Genomic DNA, 16,411 nt, shown 5'->3' on the forward strand with positions numbered 1-16,411 from the left:
ATAGTACTGAAGATCATCCAGTTCAGCCATCTATATGCAGGGTGATTGGTGACTTCATGGAATAATTAAATCAAAAGTAATTGGACAATTGAAGTTACTAATGTAAATTGGCAATGAAAGGTTAGAGATCATCAAAGTACAATTTTAAACTCTCTCTTTTAAAACATTTGATTGTTGATAAAATAAGTCTTTGTGGTTAACTAATCAAAGGCTACATTTTCTACTTCATCTATGATCTTACGGTCTATTTCACTGTGGATAACAGATAGTAGTGTTGAAATTATTCAAAGAAAAAATGATAAAATCACTAAAATGCTTTTGTCCGGCATCAGAAAAATAAAGGCTTTAGGGATCCTGGAATCTGAGTAGAATTGATCTGCAGATCCCAGAACCACATTTCTTTTATTCTTCACTCCGAGTTTAAAATATCCCTCTAAACCTTCTTCATAGGGTTACATTTCAGTCTTTTAAAAAGATTTCTTTACTGTTTCAGTCAAACACACACCTGCTGCTGAAAACTTCCACTAATGTGAGTGGCATTTGTGCATTGAAAAGAGAATGTACCCATAAGACCATACTGTATGATTTGTAAAAAGATTATGGGCTTTCATTGAGTCATAGATTTTTAAGGCCAGAGGGGTCATTCCATTATGATCAAGTCTGACCTCGTACACAGCGCTTGCCAAAAAATTTCACCCAACAATTCTTAGATCAAGCTTATATCTTGGGACTGTGCTACTGCATATCTTCTAGAAAGATGTGCAATCTTGATTTAAAGACCTCAACTGACAGAATCCATAACAACCATAAATAAGTTGTTTCAATGCTTAATTACCTTCACTGTTAAAATTTTTTTGCCTTATCTCTAGCCAGAATTTATCTAGTTTCAAAGCTTCCAGCCATTGGATCTTGGGCTTGGCTCACTCCTGTGGCCACAATTGCTTCAGAGGGACTGTTTAGAGGAGGTGCAAGTGCTTCCTTCTCTTGGGAGAGCCTTTTGAACTTCAGACAGGGCTCCCAAAGTGCCCTGCTCATGGAAGCTATCTGAGCGATGCATAGAATCAGTGCACCACCTGACTGCTCCAGCTGTCCCCCTCTTTCCAGACAGCACAACCCACCTCCAACTCTTCCCAGACTCCACAGTGGAGAGAAGGGTGCAGACCCCCTCCCCTCAGAAAAGCTATTCAACGTGGGCATTCCAGCAGAGATTCAGGCACGTCCGACATATTGGGTCAAACATTTGAGAGTTGAATTTTAGTCACATAATCCTCAGCCCTTGCACTCACAGCAAGGAGAGCAAGTGCGAAAACTAGGGGGTGGGAGCAAACCCTCATCAAAGTGCTAAGAACAAAATAGCAAATTGTGATGACTGCCTAATTGAGGATTGCAGTTGTCTTTGGAAGAAAGTTAATTTAGTGCTTATGAGATGTGCTAGACTCACAGTGCTGGAAATTGAATTCTCCTAAGTACTGTTCAGTGCAGGCAGAGGTAGTGCATCTTTCCTCATCTATAAAGCTCAAGCCTGATTTTGAGGAGCCACATCTTGCGTGTTCAGTCTCCAGACCCATTCAGCCCTTGGCTTCTCTGAAGAAATTGTCAACATTGCCTAACATCACAAAAGAATCCAGCAAGAGCTCAAGAAATAAAACCTAGAGCCAGTCCTTTGCCCCCTTCTTTGACCCTGCCTTAGTTAACGAGCTGTTGGCAAAGCGATTAGGAATGTCCCAAAACTCATTACTCTATTGGGGGTGAAAGGAAGAGGTTGCTTCTCGCAGTTTATTTTGCATGCTGCACCATGTATTTGAGTGCTTTACAGCACTTCATAACATCAACATAAAAGGCTAACAGTCCTAATCACAGACAAAAGTGGTCCCTGAGATAGCCCGGGATTGGCGCAACGAAGGCTCGGAAGATCAAAACTAGGACTTTGAATTCTGAGTTGGTGTTTGATTGGTAAACAGCTCAGAGTCTGGATCTCTAGGCTGATGTGTTCCTTAGAGCTAGGTGAATAACTGATTTTTCATGGCAATTCCAGAAAAATAATTGGTTTGGGTAGAACCAAATCTGAAAATCTGAAAATTTTTGGTGAACTGAAAAAGTCTGGTTCGGGTCTGTTCTATGGTGGTCTTAAAATGTAATTTTAAATGGGAAATCATCATTGAGTGAGTGTTTCTAGTAGGGTCCCTCAGGGTCAATTCTTCGCCCCATACTGTTTAACATTTTTATCAATGACTTAGAAGAAAACAAATCATCACTGATAAAAGTTTGCAGATGACACAAAAATTGGGGAGTAGTAAATGATGAAGACAGGTCACTGATACAGAGTGATCTGGACCCCTTGATAAGCTAGGCACAAACAAGCAATATGAGTTTTAATACAGATAAATGTATATACCTAGGAACAAAGAATGTAGGCCATACATACTAACAGGATGATGGACTCTATGCTGGAAAGCAATGACTCTGAAAAAGATGGGAGGGGGGATTCCTGGGTGGATAACATTCCCATGCTAATCTGATCCTTCGATGCATAAACAGGGGAATATCAAGGTTATTTTATCTCTCTATTTGGCAATGGTGTGACCGCTGCTGCAGTAGTGTATCCAGCTGTGGTGTCCACAGTTCAAGAAGGATGTTGATATATTGGAGAGGGTTCAGTAAAGAGCCACAAGAATGATTAAGGATTAGAAAACTTGTCTTATAGTGATAGACTCAAGGAGCTCCGTCCATTTAGCTTAACAAAGAGAAGGTTACACGGTGACTTGATTACAGTCTGTAAGTACCCACCTGGCGAATGAATATTTGATAATGGGCTCTTCAATCTAACACCGGGAGGCACAACATTATCCAATGGCTGGAAGGTGAAGCTAGAGTAAGACTGGAAATAAAGTGTTTTGTTTTTTTAAACAGTGAGGGTAACTGACCACTGGAACAGTTTACCAAGGGTCATGGTGGATTCTCCATTCTTGGCAGTTTTTAAATCAAGATTGGATTTTTTTTTTTAAGGATGTGCTCTAGGAAATATTCTGGGGAATTTCTAATTCCTGTGTTGTACAGACAGTCAGACTAGATGATCACAGGGGTGCCTTCCAGCTTTGGAATCTCTGAATATTTGTCATGAACACAAGTGACTATGCATGGTGCAAGGCAGTGGAGAATCAAACCTAACAACTTCAATGGAGTGACTCTGATTTATATACTAATTTATACCAATATAAGCCAGAAGCAACTCCACTGAAGTTACTGGGCTTGATTCTCCACTGTCTTGCACTTTGGGCAGTCATTTACACTTCTTCAGAGTGGATGTAAAAAGCTACCATATTAAAGACACTCAGATACTCTGGTGATTAGGGTGATACAAGTACCTAGAAAGACAGATTCCACAAGGCAATAAAGAATCAGGCCCATTAGCCATACACTGGTGTAAATGAGAGGACAGGCAGGTCCCTAGTTTCAGAGCAGTGGAATAATAAGGGACAGATCCTCCGAAGGCTTAAATTGCGATAGCTACAGAGCTACGATTTAAATGGAGGATCTGCCCCAAGGGCTTTGCTTCTCATAATGTGTAAATAAAGCAACACTGATTATTTTCCAGCTCTTTTTTTGATAGTTATATTTGCATTCTGATTACATGCACTTTAGCTGAATAAGGAAGAGTGTTATGTGTATTCATTATTCACAATTAAGTTTAACACCCTCTCGCTGTTGATTAAATAGATATGCCATCAACCAACTCTTCACATGATATAGACACATAGTCACTGAAATGTTTTCATATCTAAGACTACAGTGGAAAAATAGGTAGAGTCTGAAGTTCTCTTTTAAAAAAAGGTTTACTTAGGGTTAGATAAGAAAAACCAGATAGTTAAAACCATAAGCAGATGGTTTTGCATCAGTTATATAAACGCATAAGCCTTGGCAGAGCTAATAACAGTGTCTCCAATATTGTTCATCTGAACATACCCATGGAAATTCTGGGCTTGGACATATGCATAGTAAATCATTTTAGCTTTCTTGAAGGGAGATTACCTGCTTTGGCAATCAATCATCTAAGTTGACCGCGGATACAGTGCCTCTGCAATAAATGTTCATGCTTGTCTTCATTAACATCATTTAGTTTTTAGACTTTTTCTAATTAAGAAAGGTTCCCACCAGCAACAGCAAAAATCCCCACCACCTCTTTCATTATCTCAGCTTTTCTTCCCCTTAATTACTATTGAGCGCCTGGCTAATTAAATTAGTTTTTCTGGGTCTTTTCTGAAATCTTAGGGAAATTATCTAAAAATCATGAAATCAATTCCCTTACGCTGTTTTACCCTTTTATGTTTTGGGCTCCAAGAGGGATGGGCAGACAAGTGCAGGCCCTCCGAAAAGTGTGCAGCACTAGACTGCTTGCCAGCCTTCTATTGCCTTTGTGGACCATCTGGGTCAATTTCCTTCCAACTAAATGAAATGCAAATAAAAATTCCAGCAGTTTTTCAGCTGCAGGCTGCCCAGCTCATTAGCATGACAGAGGCCGGGAGATGAGGCCTGACCCTGTGCACTTCCCCTCATCTCATTAAGTTGTAACTCTACCGTGGCTGCATTCATGGTGTTTATTGACGCTGAAAGGCGTCTTTATCCAAAACTAGCTAAATTCACATTCAGAGTTTTTACTTGGAAGGCTTGCCTGCTACAGCATCCACATGAAAGTGAACCTATTGTCGCTTGGTAATGTGTCCTGCTGATTCTATAACAATCTGGAGGATTTCCAAAAATGTTTGCTTCACAAGTTTTAGCTCAAAAAATTTACTCAGAGCTTTAAGAACTTAGTACTTTTTAAAAAAGGATGTAAATATGTTTTGTTTTGATGATCACTAAGGCAGATAGATAGATAGATGACAGAGCACATGTACTGTATATATAGCATATGTCATAAGTGACAAAAGACAGTGAGTTCATAAACTTTGCCTCACAGTTCATCAGTGAGGGTAAGGTCCATAAGACACAGTAATGCCAGCAATTTATGATGCCCTGATATTCACAACTGGACAATGAAGAGAAACATAGACTGCCCATTATTTAATGTCCTATCATAGCGTCACAGAAAAATTTAAGAAAGGAAAGTGGGGTGTATTGAAAACCCTGTTAAAATTACAAGCTATTCAAGTTATAAGGGTTTCCTGGTCGTGCTTGCTGGCTAGGGGGCTCTGTAGGGAAGCATGAGATGTGGGTCTTGGGCAGTCAGTCTGGAAGGAGCTAGCTTAGAGCAAAGGTGGGGGGAGTTGTGCCTCTCTGCCTTGGGAAGCAACCTACTTTGTCTCTTTCTGGATTTGGTTCCTGTGTGTTAAGGGTCTGGAGTCTGAGAAATAAAGTTATGATGCAACCTTCCAGGAAGAATATATTATATTTTTATCTAACGTCTCTGTTTGTATGCCATGAACATAACAAAAAGTACCACAGAAGTAAAGTCTTGTGGCTATTAGTACAATAATTATAATGAATACAATCCTTTTACCTTTGCCTTGAGCACTATAATTGATATGGTCACTGGATTGCAGCACAAACTATTCGTATGGCTGTATTCACACTGTTAAATCTGCAGTCATTTCTAGTAGTAGTGGGCAGAGCATTGTCCCTGTGGAAGCTCCTGGGGGCTGGCAGAGGAAACAGGCATGTGGGGTGTTTATGGGGAACACTCAAAGAAGTGGCAATTTCTACATCCTTTGACAGGGTGCAGCAGGTGCTCTCCTTACCATTGGTCCTGGAACCTCTTCAGGGTGTTCATACCTCTGCTTAGACTAAACACATCCCACTTGTGGTCACAGACTACAAACAGTAGGCTTCTGGCTGACATCTACACAGGTGAGCAAGGTGGAGGAAAGCCTCCCTATGCCTTTTTCCCTTCCCCTTGTGCTGATGTATTAGGGAGTCAGTGTCTGGCCTTCAGCATTTTATGTTCATGGTAACTGGATTGGAAAGAGATGAAAAAGGGCCTGTCTACATGGGGACATCTAGGGAAATCATTCCATATTAACTGAAGGTGTGAATTTAAAGTGGATTAATAAAACCCCATTAAATCCCTATGTGAACACCCTTATTCAGAATTGAAGTGGCCTTAATTTGATTTAGCTTAATTCATAGTGAACTAAATTAAACCAAATTAAGGCCACTTCAATTCTGAATGAGGGTGTTCACATCAGGGTTTAATATGGTTCAACTAATCCACTCCAAATTCACACCTTCAGTTAATTTGGATTGCTTTTCCTAGACGTTCCCATGTAGACAAACTCAAAGTCTCCAATCAGACTGCTCTTTGTTCTCCCATTAAGCCATTTTAAGATCTTGCTGGAAAGCATGGGATCATGTTTAATCGTGAACAGGCTGTTTTATTCCCGCTGTGTAAAAAAAGGCCAGAATAGGTGTAGGTGTGCTGGTGTAAAGTGAATCAGAGAAATGATTTACTTTATGGGTGAAGTCACAAGGCTAAGGTATATCTTAATGCTGTGACCTATCAAAATGACTTATACCTGCACATACAAAATACATGTTTATAATTAACTCTAGACAAGGTTACTCTATAGTGGAGAGGGACATCAAAAATAGATAAGAGGAAGGGCATTGTAATCATGTAGGGTTCTCTTTATTCTGTTTGAAATAATCAAAGAATTACAACAACTGTTAACCATTAGAGCATGTAGAGTCATAGATTCAAGAATGGATTGGAAAGTGTCATCATCATATATGACATTACTACATAATCTGTTTTTTTCACAAGTTCAGAACAGAAATATTTTTGAACACTTCTGCCTTTTTTGCATTATTATCGATTATTGTAGTATAAAACATCATGTTTTGGCTGCCCTATGATAAAAATATTCACCACTAACTTGTCTATAGCTTCTCCCCAGCCCTCCTTCTTCTTCCTCTAATGACTGTAGCGCTATGAAAAGCTGAATTTTGTAAAGGGACATCCAACTTTATCATGGGATGAACCAAACCCTGCAACCTGAATTCTTGCATTTCCTAAGTTTTGAAGTTCAACTTTGCAACATTAATGTTCTTTTAATATTGTGTGTGTAATTTTCTAGTTTTTTTTTTTTAAAGGCGAATTGAAAAAAACAAATTTCATCATGTGAAACCATATGGATAGTCCACATGGGGTTGTCCTCAGGGTTGGAACAATTAGATCTACAGCATGACTTCTCCCACTTGAATTAATGGAGTAACTGATAGCAGTCATAGACATGGGAAGTAAGGGTGTGGGAGGTGCTACAGCACCTCCAGGTTTTATGCGGGACTCCATCTCCTGGCTGCACACACGGGGTCCCAGCTGCCGGCCCCACTCCCGGCCACGCACGCGGGGTCCCACATCCAGGCTGCTGGACCTGTGCCCGGGGGTCCCGGCTGACAGCCCCGCGCCCAGCCGCGCACACAAGGTTCCAGCTGCTGGTCCCACATGTGGGGCTCTGCTACTGGCCTTGTGCCTGCCCCCAGCCATGGCCCCAGCCTTGGCCCCCTTATCCCTGTCTGTCCCCCCTCCTGAAGACACGGCCTTGCTCCTGGTCTCAGTTCAGGGGAGAGGGGGCAGAAGGTAAAAAGTTTGGAGATAGTTTTTCTGGCTTTCCATATCCCCACTATAAAAAGCATTCCAGAACCACTGATAGCAGTAGATAGTTGTCATCCTCTATAGGGATCAGCTACTAGAGGAGGATGAGACAAGCCCTTTGCCAGTGGGTTTCATAGATATTTGCTGACAGCAGAGGAACGGTGACTCAGATCTATTGTTCCAAGCCAGGTTCAGGAGGGCGGGTGCGTTCTAGTGACCGCAGACTCTTCTGCCCCCGTTCCTCAATCCTGACCTCTTCTGCCCCTCTCTCCTACAGCCTGTCCCAGTCCTGTCTCTCCCTACCACCCGGGCTCCATATCCAAGTCTTCTCCCGTGTCCTTGTCCCAGTCCCAATCTTCTCATCTAGCCAATCCTTTTTTCCACGTTTTCTCTTGGCTCCTCATTTCAGCCCCTATTTCTCCCACAGAGCTTTCTGTCCATTCCCAGGATACTTGCCCCAGTTTTCCCCTCAGGCTCCTTTCCCCCTTCTCCTTACTTAGCCAATCCCAGTCTCCACCAAACCCCAGCTTCCAGTTTCCATCTCCCCCATTACCCAGCAACTCCCAGTCCCAGTCTTACCCTCCCACCAGGCTCTAACTCAATCTACTCTTTGTGGTCCTCCTGGTCCAGCTCTTGTCCTTTCTGCATTCAGTCAAGCAGTTCCTCCACCCCTCTCCCTGGGCGCCAGGAGGGGGAGCACTGAGAGCACAGGAAAGGCAATCTCCCCGCTCTCAGTTTCAGTGTCCAGCAGACCACAACAACCAGGAACTGCAATTCCAGGGGAAGTCCTGCTTTGTCCCTTCAGCCCCAGGATGGAGCATGCTCAGTCAGTGGAGGTTGACTCTTCAGAGAATTTAGCTGCCCAGCTCTAACAAGTCTCTACTGAGCACATGGAAACTGATTTTTCAAAGCCTTATAGTGTGACCAAATTTGGGTGGCTTTCACAGAAAGATCAAAAGGCCACGTCCCTGCCAAATTTTAAGTCCCTGCTCCAAAACGTGCCCCACAATGAAAAGGTTGTACTTTTTTTTTTTTTACATGGACAAAACAACGTATTTTCCCTGATTCTCATTCTCAGAAATGGCGGAACCATTTTTATAGAAATTTTCAGATTAAAACAGATGCCTGGCATGGAAAATTTCAGCCCAAATGGTTAAAGCTTGGTAAGGTTATAAACTGAAAACAGAGGCTTATAATGAGACGTATCAGGCTATCTTAACTATAGAGGTCATTACCAGCTCTGTTTATAATTACAATAAACCGTGTACAGTATATCACATTTATGAAAAGGGCTAGTTTTATAATACAGCTTAAAAATAAGTAAAATTTTATATTTCATCTTTTCATAGACTTTCCAGGGCCACATCCTTGTAGGTTGCTGCTTCCAAACCACAGCACAGAAACTGTTAAACACAATACAAAATTGATATAAAACACATTATGAGTGCTCAAGATCCTGTTGTTGTTCACTTGCTCCATTTTGTTTTAAACTCATCACTGTTCCTGGGTTCCCCCTTCCTTTTTGATGAAGACCTCTCCTCTTTCTTCTACACTTTTGTTATTTCTAGGCTGGACGATTGTAACATGCACAGTCATAGAATCAAAGAAGTTAGAGATTAAACACTAATATATTAGGCCATCGTCTAGTCCACCCTGCATGATTAATTTCACTGGGTTCTCTTTAAAAAGACACTGCCTTTCTTCAGAACAAATGGAATTCCAATACTCCATGACTTTTGTCTAGGGCTCCTTATCTGGGATAGCCATTTTGCACTGGTAATTCTATCTCAAAAGTGCAATAATACAAACAAAATTAATAGTGAGTCTTTTTTTTCAGACTTGGCTTGTTTTGTAGATCTCATTTAAGACTTTAAAATCAAGCCTGGTCTGAAGACCCTATGTTATAACTTACTAGGTTATGCAGTATATTTCAGACTGTTACATACTGTATCAATTAACAAATAATTCATGTTAATATAAAGATAAACTGGCTCTGAATTTCCTAAACTGAGTGTTTAACTTTAATATTGTATTAACTCTTTTTATAGAATATTAATTAATAATTTAGCCCTTGATACTGCAATAAATTGTGTGTGTTTAATTACTTCAACGGGAATATTCACATACTTAAAGTTAAGCACATCCATCAGTGTTTGCAGGACTGGGACCTTACCTAATAAGTGAAACAAGTCAAACGAAATATGAATTAGCATGTAAATGCGATTATTGCTATATGTGCTAGGTATTTTATGAACATATGCTTCTTTCTTACTGGGTGCTTCATATTTAAGTGGGGAAGCCCTTAGTTGGAAGTGATTCATTTTAGTTTTTGTGAGTATAGACAATATATCAATGTGACTACTCACATGCTTAAAAGAAGCATGTGCTTAAGTGTTTTGCTGGACTGATGTCTGTTTGATTATCCCTTGCAAGGGAACTAGTTTGTACAACATGCTTTGCCCTTTTCTTTCTTGTCACAACACTCAGTCTCACACATATTATGGTCCAGTCATGGCATATTGTGTTTGCTTCTTACCTTGTTGCTCTCTGCAATGACTAAAGAACATTACATAGCTCTTGCTGCCTGTCCTTTTATTATGGAAAATCCAATAAACATACTGGATATAGTCTTGAACCCAAACCCACAGCTGAGCACCTCTAAACTTCAGCGAAATCCAAGTTTGGATTCAGACCTGGCACCTATCATAATAAAATAAAATAATAATCCCACCTAGCCTTTTATATAGTGCTTGTCATCAGTAGATCTCAAACCACTTTACAAAAGAGGTCAGTATCCTTCTCTCTCCCCCCACCACCCCACCCCACCCCCTTTTTTTTTAAACAAAAAAACCACAGATGAGGAATTTGATGTATAGAGAGAGGTGAAGTGACTTGGCAAATGTCATCCAGCAATAGAGGCAGGAACAGAACCCAGGTCTCTAGAGGGCCAGTCTAGGGGGTCTAACCACAAGGCCATATTGTCTCCCAAACACCAAATCTGAATACCCTAAACTCTGGGGAAGTTACAATCCAGATTCAAACATCATGCACAGACCCATCTCTAAAAACAAACCTTAAAAATTAAAAAGGAAGCCTTTAAGGCCTTATCCAATGCCCACTGAAGTCAATGGGAGATCTTCCATTGACTTCAAAGGCTATTGGATCAGGCCTTTGTAGAACAAAGACAAAAATCTCTGTCTTATTATTAAATGGAAACGTTAATTTCCAAACGTTAACTGTGGCACCATCCGCGCCACTGAAGCTTAAACTTGGTTAGGAATGTCATCCGTCCCTTCACAACGTGCTGCATTACAGACAACTGACACTTCCTCTCTGCTGTAAGTGAGTTTTGTCTATCAAAGAAGCAGCCAGTGTTATTTTATGATGATGTGTTGTAAAACTACCATCCTAACCCAAGCATGCTCAACATGCCTGTCTCATATATCATTGCTCAGCCTTCAAACTGAAATGTCATCCATCACTGCCTCCTTATAGTTAAGTGTCAGAAACCTAGTCTTTATCGCTAGCATTTCCATGAGTCATGTGAACACATATCAGCAGGCACTTTGTCCTAATGCTTTTTTCCAGGAAATGTGCCTTATTCTTACATTTAGTTCCCAAACGTTTAGATTAAAAAACAGAAACAACAACACAAAACCCCACACCAGAATTTTTTTTTAAAAAAAAGCCTTCACATTTCCACTGATCATTTAATGGAGGAGATTTTAATTTGTACCCTTTGTCAATATTGATAGAAATAAAGACTTTTCATTTAATAGTTGTAGCTAATGGTGAAAGAAAAATTCAGTGTTTTTATTATAATATGACCTCAGTGTCCATTCTAAAACCATTAATAATTAGGGTTTGAGAAAAGCATTTGCATTAGTAATCTAGAAAATGGACAAAAGAACCTTTGAGGCAGTTTCATGTGAAGAAAAACTCACTTGAGGAAATGTTAGAATTTTTGTAATGCACAAGGAAGAGAGAAGATACATCCCTCTTCCTAACTGAATTTTATGATCATATTATAATATATAGCATTTAGTGCTTTGTCTTTGTATATTACAAGCTTATTTTCCAGTAATAGTAGTAAAAATAATAAGACAAAACTTTACACTTAGGACTCTGTCTTGCTCCCATGAAAGTCAACGTTAAAAAATCCCCGATTCCACGGACCAGAGATTTGAGCCTATACTTCCCAAATATTCAAATAGAAGTTTGGGGCTGGACCACAGTTGGAAATAAGCCTTAGTTATTTTTTAAATGGTCAGTGCTATTCTTTTTTCCTTTCACTACTTTTGAAGAGATTGCTGGTGGGGTCACAAGATGATGTCGTTACACATACTCTTGCCTGTTATTTTTCTTAGCACAAGAAAGGTTTGGGGGCTTTGGAAAAAATGCCATATTGTTAGGTTCTGTTATGCGGCTGCAGTCAGTCTGTGGCCTGCTTTATTCTCTATGTCTGAAGGCAGTTCTTCAGACAGAGTAGCTTCCTGGGAGCCAGTCATTGGTGTGTGGGCTAAGATTTCCTGATGAAGGGATTGTCTACATGCCGTATGCAACTACCTCTGTTGCATGACTGATGTGTGTAATATATGTAAATAAAACAAGTTATGCTGACAGTATACCCAGATGCATCACAATTTCTCCTCCACTGGGAAGCCAACTTGCAATGCGCCAAGATTTCTGCTACTGCTCAGCAGAGGATGTCAAAAGCAGGGCACTGGTGTCAGAGGAAGGGGCAATAATATTTAAGTTTTAATGTAGACTTGTTCCCTCCCAGCCCAGTTCTCTAGCTGCTTGCTTCTTGACATGAAGCACCATAACTTTGTGACAGGATTAAATAGCAGGAGAAGATAGGCTGGGAATAAGGAACTCCTCGTCCACATGGATTCTGGTTCCTTAAGGATGCTTTGTGTTTCTCCAGCAGTGAAAAGCCCCAAGTCTGGTTTAGCCATCCAGTGGAGGAGTTCCCACTGCCTAGAGGAATCCTGAGGTGCTGGACAGCTGCCAGAGAAACCCCTACCACAGGTCACACTCCCAGTGTCATGAATCATTGCTGTGCTCCAGTGATCCCCTGTTACCAGAAAGGCCCCTGGGAGCACAGAGTAAAGCAGCCCTGAGGCTACTGCCATTTGCACTGGGGACTGGCCTGGAATTTGGACAGCTGAGGTGGCTTCAAGCCTCAGTTGTACACCTCCTCCTCCTAAAGTGCATGACAGGCACATCCAGTACAGCTCAGAATCTGGATCCCAGATGTGTAGATAATTAAACACAGGGAAAAATGTCAAACTTGTTGATATGAAAACATTTAATTTCTGATACTTTCCCCCAATATAACGCCCCCCCCCAAGTAGGAAAGTAAGAGTTTAAACTCATTTCCCCCAATCTTTAATCTACCTCTCAGGAGTTTTTATTGCTATATTTTATTAGCAGTCATTATATGGCAAAAAAAGAAATAATCCCCTCAATAAACCCAAACAAACCAATGATCTCTACAGGGAAACAGTATTCAGCTCAGAATATTTGCTTGTGCTTAAATCTTTGACAGACATATAGAAATTGTGTGTTGAGGTCACCAGCAGCAAAAGGTGCAGCTGACCCATTCAGTCCTCACTTGTCTACGTAGAGATGATGGGGTCCTTAGTCAAACTTTCCTGGGCCTCAGTATTTGTGTTCATTTTTTATTCTAGAAATGGCTGAAGGCTTGCAGGATTCTTACTTTAAGAAGAAGAACAGGTAACTAGGCTTGTGGTTTGCATGTACGATGGGCCTGCCTTTTCCATGTGTTTGATAAAACGCAGTCAGTCATGTTAGATGTCTGTACAGTGCCTAGCACCATGGAACCCTGACTCTGGAATGGCATTCCCAAGCACTATTGTAATAAATAAGCATCTTCCCTAATTTTCATCATGGTAATAGTACAAATGGGCAATGGGTTACCTTCTTTTTATCTGGAGTGAAAAAAGCGATGATTTCAGAGGTATAGACAGGAGAACTGCTGCATGACTTCTTAAAAGGGGCTGTGGAGAAACAACAAAAAACACACAAACATTTAAGTAACATTGTGTCCCTGGCATAACTGAAAATAACTGGTCACTAGCTACTAATCTTGTAACAGGTTGGCATTGTTTGCTGGAAACAACCCACCTGCTTTTTGGGAAAGGATTGAGTGTGTTCTGCTGATTCACAGAGGCAGGTGGCTCATTATTCCACCTAGATATGAGAAAGGTAGAAGTGGCGCTCTAGAGAAAGAGGATCTAGGAGCTGGGCTGCACAGTTCTGAGGTAGGCAGCTTCTTTTATCTGAACCTGCTGGACTCTGTTTGGCTGCTTCCACAAGGCCCCACTAGGCAGGCCTGGAAGACCTACCACAGGGCAGGGTATATTAGGACCTCAGGGCCTTCAGCAGGGGGGTGGAATGGTCAAGTACAACTGCTCACAGGAGTCAACAGACTTTAGTGGTGATATGAACAACTTCTAATCAGTATTGCACCACACCTGACAGCCAGTATTTATCCAGGTACTAATTGCCTATACGAAGAGAACTTGTCAGACCATCTGTAGTAGCCCCATTTGAAGATTCCCAATAACACTACATGCCTTAACAGATAACTTATTTAACAGATGCCAATTTACCAGATGACTTATGTGAAAAACATTAATAAATTAAGTCAAAAAATTTGTTAAAAAGGACATTTGGTCACATTTTTTGAAAATTGTCATGCATGTATATTTTCTCAACATTTTCTGTTTTTTTTTTTTTTAATTTTCAATGGAAACTCGTGTTTTGTTTCATTTGCCAAGTTTTGGTTTTCGGTTACCATTTATCAATTTTTAATTGTAATGGAAGATGTGCCTAAATCCCCTAAGCAGCTTTGAAGATCTCAACCAGGGAGACCAAGGCAGAGAGATTAGGTGACTTTCCCAAAGCCATGAAAATTTTTTGTTTGAGTTAGGATTAGAACTGAGAAATTATTCTCACCCATTTATGTTTTTCCACACAGTACACCACATCTGTTTCTCTAGTAAATAAAGCCTTTGGAAATATATTGTAGGGTTGTGCTATATGACCTAATACACCTCTACCCCGATATAACGTGACCTGATATAACACGAATTCAGATATAACGCGGTAAAGCAGTGCTCTGGGGGGCGGCGCTGCGCACTCCAGTGGATCAGCGTGTCAGCCTCCAACACGCTGCTCTGGGCAGCGTGTTAAGGGTGCCAGGCTGGGGGCGAGGGGTTGGATAAGGGGCAGAGGGTCTTGAGGGGCAGTCAGGTGACAGGGATCGGGGGGGTTGGAAGGTTCGGAGGTTCTGGGGGCAGGGCGGTCAGGGGACCGGGAACGGGGGTGGGAGTTCTGGGGGGCCTGTCAGGGGGCGGGGATGTGGCTAGGGGGCGGGGCAGTCAGGGGACAGGGAGCAGGGGGGTTGGGTGGGGGTGGGGTTCTGGGGGTGATTAGGGATGGAGGTGTCTCTGGAGGGGGTAGTCAGGGGACAAGGAGCGGGGGGGTTGGATGGGTCAGGGGTTCTGAGGGGTCAGTCATGGGGTGGGAAGTGACTATTAATAATGGAAATGCTCGAGGCCAAAGCAAGTTCGATATAACGCGGTTTCACCTATAACACAGTAACATTTTTTGGCTCCCGAGGATCGCATTATATCTGGGTAGAGGTGTATGTCCATCACTAACTTCTAAAATTGTACCGTTGACATTCAATTACATGAAAAAAATCAATTACATTCATTTTTAAAAATCTGATGTGGTGTATGTGTATTTGGATACCTACTTTAGTTCCATTTCCATTGATCCTGTTTTTACGAAGCATTGTTTGGAAATGTTATACATGAAAGCCTTCAGGAAAATGTTTCATGTGAAGTGGCAATACTTTTCAGATCCACAAATCAAAAATGAAAACAGTAAGTCAGAGAAGACACTTCTTTTCAGTGAAATAAATTCTCTTCCACACAGCATTCCAGAAGAATAACCAGCATGTAATGCATATTTACTAGCGCTGGTACGAAAAACTTTCATGGAACCATTTTCTGTCTGAAACTATAGTTCCATCAAAACTGAATTGCTTAGAGAAATCATGTCAATTTTGCTAAAATTTTGTTTTGGAGAAAAACTGAAAAAAGTCCTACGTCATATCATCCCATTTTCACATTTTCAGAATGAAATCTTTGATTTTTCATTTTGAAATGATTTTTTTATTTTATTTTTTAGGTTTTGAGCTATATTATACTATAATTTAAAAAGTTTAAGTCAAAACTTTTCAGTCAATCCATTTTTTTTTTTAATTTCCCTCATGGAGAATTTTGAAATTTTAAGATTTGATTCCAAATGAAGCCTAATTTTGAAGTTTCAAAATCCTTCACAAAAGAGAATTTCCATCTTCCACATAGCTCTAGTATTTGCTATTCCCAGAAAGAAAAGCATAAGGGTTTTTTAGCCTATTTACTGTAATTGTGGACATTATGTCTGTATAAATGTCTTATGTTATTTTAAAATGCTAAGCTCTTGTGGAAAATGGACACAAGAACAACCCAGAAGGAAAATAAGTAATTATTATGTTTCACTGGCATAAAACAAGAATCCAAAGACCACAGATGAACTGAGATGTTAATATTATCTCAATCCATCAAATTTATACTGGAGTTTTAAAATATCTGATCATACTAAGTTAAGCCAAGTGATAAATTAAAAAAAAACCAACAGTTTCTTTTCTAAGAAGGCGCTTAAGATATACACTATTGAATTATGAGATGTAATTGGCCAAAGAAGTGTGAGAACTGGGATGATTTCCTTTAGCTCCTTACTGGG

Source organism: Chelonia mydas, chromosome 1 (assembly GCF_015237465.2).
Source record: "Chelonia mydas isolate rCheMyd1 chromosome 1, rCheMyd1.pri.v2, whole genome shotgun sequence".
NCBI lineage: Eukaryota > Metazoa > Chordata > Testudines > Cheloniidae > Chelonia > Chelonia mydas.